Source organism: Hibiscus syriacus, unplaced genomic scaffold (assembly GCF_006381635.1).
Source record: "Hibiscus syriacus cultivar Baekdansim isolate YM2019G1 unplaced genomic scaffold, ASM638163v2 tig00110442_pilon, whole genome shotgun sequence".
NCBI classification, from domain to species: domain Eukaryota; kingdom Viridiplantae; phylum Streptophyta; class Magnoliopsida; order Malvales; family Malvaceae; genus Hibiscus; species Hibiscus syriacus.
The window spans coordinates 946,122-952,514 of record NW_024062738.1 but is presented as its reverse complement, the minus strand read 5'-3'; positions in this window follow the sequence as shown (position 1 = coordinate 952,514).

Below are 6,393 nucleotides of genomic sequence, written 5' to 3'. Positions count from 1 at the left end.
GCATTTATTTTTGCTTATAGGATTTTCACATGGTATCGTTTTCACATAATATGTATGATAACCTCACAAGCATAAATTGATTCAATTCAAATAACTGGAATAAGGGTAATACCCTTTCATTTTAGGCTTGTTGTGAAGTGACTGTTTTAAGGTATATGAAAGTTACTTCCGATAATTTTAAAATGAAAGCGTATCCCATCAAGTAAAGCCCTAAATAATAACCACACCTAAAGTTTTGAAAAGAGAGAAAAAGAAATGTATATCTTTTTCAATTTGTTGAGAAAATATTGTTAGAACTTATAAAAGATATCATCCCTGTGTCTTTAAATAATTGAACATACTTCTGTCTAAAGGGATTGGTAATTTTTTTAATTTGGTTTGATTTATTTTATCATTATTCGTGCATTTGGAATTCGTAATGAATTTTTGAATGGAATAGTAAGATTTCTTTATTTCAATTGGACTGAAGACTGGTTGCTTTAAGGCATAAGAGGCTTTTTCTTCTCAATAGGAAATAATTCAATATTATTGTTTTCCACCAAAATTCAATAAATATTATTTGAAGGGATCTTAAATTAAATTAAATTTGAATTTCTAAGTTTCACTGTAAAGACAATTAATTGATTAGGTATCGATTTAGGGTGTTGTGGGGGTGTTAACCCCTCCCCATGTGTAATTGACTCCCGAACTTAATTTTTTGGAATGTATATTTAAAAACATTATTTTTAAAAAATATTAAAAATATTTTTTTATTAAAATGGCAACCTTTTTTGGTGGCCAATCACACCCTAATTAAAGATTGGTGGTGACTCCTCAAACCTTTTTTATTTTAAAAGAAACCCCCAAATTAATTGAGACGAGAATTTAAATAACGTAAATTTTTTAGGATTCATTTTGACATCTTTGCTACTCCATGGGGAGATTTAAAGAGTCAAGCCATTAGTCGATTAAGCAATGAAAATTACAAATCATCCTAATTTAATTTTTGATCCCTTATGCGATTAAAATATATTTGTGTTTGCAATTTGATTAAACACTAAATAGTTGGACTAATTTATTTGCTAATGTTTTCAAAATAAATATATCTTAAAGGATATTTATAATTTAGATTAATGTTTACCTGATTGTGTGATTTTACCTTTTCCTTACACACTATGCACTTACATTTTCATAACTTTGAAATAAAATCGTACTCTGTCCCATTTGAGTATGAATGATAAGCTACTTCCTCGTGATGGTTTTTACCTCCATATGGACATAAAGAGGTGTGTCCCCTCAAATTGAACTCGAACCGAAAGCCTGTGATGGGCCAGGATTGAGGGTCTGGCATCCCAAGTTATACCAACAAGGGCTATTCAAGAACCTTTTACTTTAAAGCTGAACTCGGCATATAATGAACCTAAAACTGGGACCGAGATAGAGGCTAACCAAATCTTAGAAATATCATGAGGAAAGCACACAAGGAAACGCTTTTTTGAATCTTTTAATTTTTGTAGTAGAATTTACTTTTTCAATAATTGTGTGAGAACTAAAGATCATGTGGTTAGGTTTATTTTTTCGAAGAAGCATTTGAACTAGATGACATGAGGTTAAGATTTTTAAGTTAAACAAAGCATGGGGGTAAAAATCATGTTTGGGTAGGATTCGCTAAATCGTCATTGGGTAGCCAGCATGTGGGAGTCTATTTTATTAACAAGTTGTATTATGCTCGATTGACTTCTTTATGATTTCTGACCAAATTTCTTTTGCCTTTTTTATTTTTATTTTTACATTGAACTATTCATATCATGTTGTTGATACGTGACCGATGTCCATATAGAAAGCTAGTAATATGGAACGAATGATCCAAAAAGAGGTAGAAGAAAATGCATATATTGTAAGATGGTCTGAATAGTCCCAACTTACAAATAGAGATAGCTTACCGCCTAGATATGTGTCAGATTTAATTAGTTACACTCACATCAATGTCCATTAAAATGATCTAAGTGAGATGAAGGATATCTAGGTAGGATGGGTAGCGATCGATAAACATATGTTCTATTAATTATTTAGTGACATTCCTATCTCTTAGACATCCCAATTGACAAAAATTTGTTTAGAGGCCTACAACTGATTTACTTTTGGCTGAGTGGATCTGACGCCTACAATAAAAGAGTATCATTCTTTGTTTCATTGTCCGAGATTCCAAATAGAAATGGTATACACCAAACCATAAAAAACCCATTCTTCCAAAAATAAACTTCTATTGATGACTGGAATGAGTAAGGAATGGGTCACTAGCAGTATCAAGAATAAAGGAGATAGTGAATGCATTATATGGAGTGCTCTTCGAGAGGTAATCGATCGTCATCCTAACAAGATAAAGAAGATAAACATGTTTGCCCTGGGTATTTATGGGTTAGTCATGTTCCCGAAGGTTCTAGGCATGTTGATATGTCAGTGGTTGATTATTCGAGAGACTGGACAGACATATGGACCCCATTCTAATTATATTAGATGAGACATTCCATTCTTTAAACTCTTACAGATGAAAGAAAAGGGTACATTGTAGAGGGTTCACCATATTTGTTAGTTTGGATCCTTAATAACTTTAAACACGTTGAGAGGGCACCTAATTTAGTATTTCTAGAAGGGTTTTTTCTTTTGAAAGATTTTATTTCTCGAAAATGGCCTATGGCTTTCAATGAAGAAAAATTAATGGTCATTTTTAAAGATGTCCGAGATGGTGACATATCATGGTATGCTTCATGGAATATCTCTTCAGACATACTATATAGGTGTGGAGAGCGAGATTGAGTTCCTTTTTTGTGCATATGGGGTTCCGCGGGATATGTTTCTTTACTAGTTTCCAGACAATATGGGTTAAGACAGTTTATTCCTGACTCTTGGAATTTATCTAGATAAGAGTTTGCATTCAAAGGGGAGCAATAAAATAGTAAAGTCAAAGGGGTTGTTGAGGCATGGAAGTAGACTCGTCGAGTAAATATCTTCACCTTTAACCTGAAGCTTTTGCAAGAATACGAGGAATGGAAAAGTAATTGACTTAATGAAAATATCCCAATGGCCAATCCTGAAAACATTCAACCAATGTAAGAAAATCTTAGTGTTGTACCATCACATTTGAAACTAGCCAAGTGTGATTTCAAGTCTAAGAGAAAGCAATGGAATTAAACATTTCAAAATATGGAAGATGAGGTGTACCAAAAAGGAGTGGCAATCGACATCCAAGGGTCGGGCTGACCAAATTGAAAAAGTGGAAAAGCAACTCTAATAGGATTTTGAAGATCTTCAGTTATCATACCAATGAGTGGTAAAAGCTGATAGGGCCACTAGCTCAAGCAAATTACCTATAAAATGGAGGCAAGAAGTGGAAAATGTAAAGAGAGAGGTTGGGGAAAGTTAGGAAGATCTCAAGAAAAGCAAACATTAAAAGAAGATACTTTCAAAAGAAAAGAGTGCATTAGAGTGACAACTACAAGAGAGTAAATCCTAAAACGAGAAACTGAAGGGTAAGATCTTGGGATTAGACGTAGCAATGTGATGATACTGAAGTCGAGAAGGAAGTTCAAGTCGTGGGGAAGTTGAAAGCTTGAAGAAACGTGTCAATGAACTTGAGACTCTTATCCAAGATTTTTAGATAAGGGCAAGTGAACTTACGATAATCCCTTATGAAGGAGTTATACAATGGTGTTACCGTTGGGAATAGACTCAATGGATAATTAAGAAAAAGAATGATTTCCAACTACCTAGATCATGCTCAGGGAGTGGCTCAGTACCTGACCGGCTTGGCACATGAAGTTGCTACTATAAGTGAAGGACTAAAACCCGAGACTGAAGAAACTATGAGGATCCTGGAATTACTAGGGCACATGAAACAATTTGGGGAGATAGTTCGATCTATCTATGATCTGTTAAAGCCTTATAATCGAACTTCGTTTCTAATATAAAATGTTGTTCTAAGGAATCGTTCCAGAATCAACACCTTGCATTATGCATCTGCATTTTACTTATCACATTGTATTTTATCCATTTATAGTCATATTTTTCATATTCATTAATAAAAACATCAAGATTAATAAAAAGACTGTATGACATAATACTGGGAACTTCCAAGCACCCGTATCACACTAGGAAAAAGCAATGGATGAAAAATTTGCCTAGATTGAGAGAACTAAGCAAAAGATACAATAAAACATGAAGAAGATGCGATAGGATATGTTGAAAGCCCAAAAAGAGTTGTTTTATAATTTTGTTGGACTGCTTGAAAGGAGAAATCTCGAGCATGGAAAGGGCCTGATACTTGATATTGTGCCAGAGGGAACACTATATCCAACTGAATTCACATGATTCATTCTTAAACACTCCAGGAAACACCTGTTCACATAGGAAGGGTGCACATTAATCCAGTTGGTGCTTCTATGAACTTATATCCTAGAGCGAGCTCGTATCAGAAAGAATATCAACATAACCAAGTCCCATATTTTGATGACGAAGCCAAGATGGAGAAAAAAACATCTAGAATAGAAATAAAAATAATTGGAAGAATAAATCAGGGTTATGAAGGAAGATACTAGTGTGTATGGGATCGATGCCAATGAGCTAAGTCTGGTTCCTGATTTGGTGTTACCTCCTAAATTCACAGTTCCTAACTTTGAAAAGTTTGATGGCACGAGATGCCCCTATGCTCACAGCACATGTTCTTCAGGAAAATGGTTGCATACATATGGGATGATTAATTATTAATTCATTGTTTCCAATAGAATTTGGTAGGTTCAACCATTCAATGGTATAATTAGCTGAGCATATTTCACATTCGATCATGGATGGACTTCGCGAAAGCCATTCTAGAGCAATGTAAGCATGCGAAGGATGTGAGTCCTAATTGAATCATGATGTAAAGCATAGAGAAAATATCTAATGAGAGCTTCAGGCAGTATGTTTAGAGATTGAGGGATGTGGCTATACAAGTTAATCCACTGATTGAGGAAGAAGGAACAAACTTGCTCTTTGTAAATACTTTAAGAACTCCATTCATTGGGCACCTAAGGAATTCATCCAAGAGTTTTGCTAACTTGATTACAGTAGGTGAGATTATTGAAATGACAATCAAGAATAGGAAACTTGATAGATGAGAGCCTACCAAGAAGCAATGACTCCAATAACATCATTGTGTCTCAACCTTAGGCCATGGGATCATCCATATAGAATTCCACTAGAATTCTACCATGAGATGTCCACGTCTATATAGACATAAGCATTAGAACCAAATTCTTGTCAGTGAGATATTTGTGTGAGGTATGTCATCGCTTACACAAACGGCAGGAAAGTTCAAGGACATCACGTCTATTGGACAACCAGTAAGGTAAACATATATTTTCACAAGGGAATGTTCAAAAGGGATGCCTACCTATCCTATGCAAATATCGAATATATAATCTATCACTATGTTTAGTTAATGTTTGAACCATCAAGTTCATTAATGTGGAGGATTGTTGAAAAAATAATTGAATGAATTGATGCTATTTATAACTAATTAATAATAAATCATGTCACTTGGTGAATGAACTTAATTTTTGGTTTAAAGTTGCATCCATTCAATCATACCTATTATCTTCATGAAAAAATTACATCCTTTCATGAAAGGGTTTATCATTTTCATCAAAAGGATAAGTCCTTTTGTCGAAAGGTTAAGTTCTGTCATCGAAAGGTCTTAACCCTTTAATCCGTTTCCTCTCCTATATACAAGCTAGTTGAGGCACACTTCTTAGACACAAGGTACAAGTTACAACACACAAGTGTAGAACCTTGGAATATGAAAACACTTAGAAAATTCCTTCCAAATTCATTCTTTCCAGTGATAGAAAAAGGCAAGATTGTGTTTGACTAATCACTACGGTTATTTTCCCTGTTGTGATCATTTGTTGTTGTATCCTGGGAGAATGACGTTCAACATTACTCAAAGCACCTAAGCGAGGACAAATTTGTCTTAAGGAAACTGTTCATATAGGCTTCAACAAAAATCCTTTTTCGGTTTATCTTACTCCACTCACCCGATTCAGTGTTGACATATGAGTAACCAATTCCATTCATTTATTTTAATTATTTATTTATTTTACTTCATTTGATTATGTAATAATATTTATTTATTATTATTTTTTATCTAAGATTAACATTTTCTCTAACAGAAAGCTGCCATCTATCGTTCGTGGCAATGTGATCGTATTATTGTTGAAGTTTAAGGAAGTGTGTTCAAGTCATTCAAATATGAGAGTGATGCAAAGGAAGCCTTAAACAAGTATCAATGAAAAGAAGGTGAAGTCAAAATTAATATTGTAAAAGTTTATACAAATATAATATATTCTTTTATTTTAGGTTATATTATTGGTGTTAAGT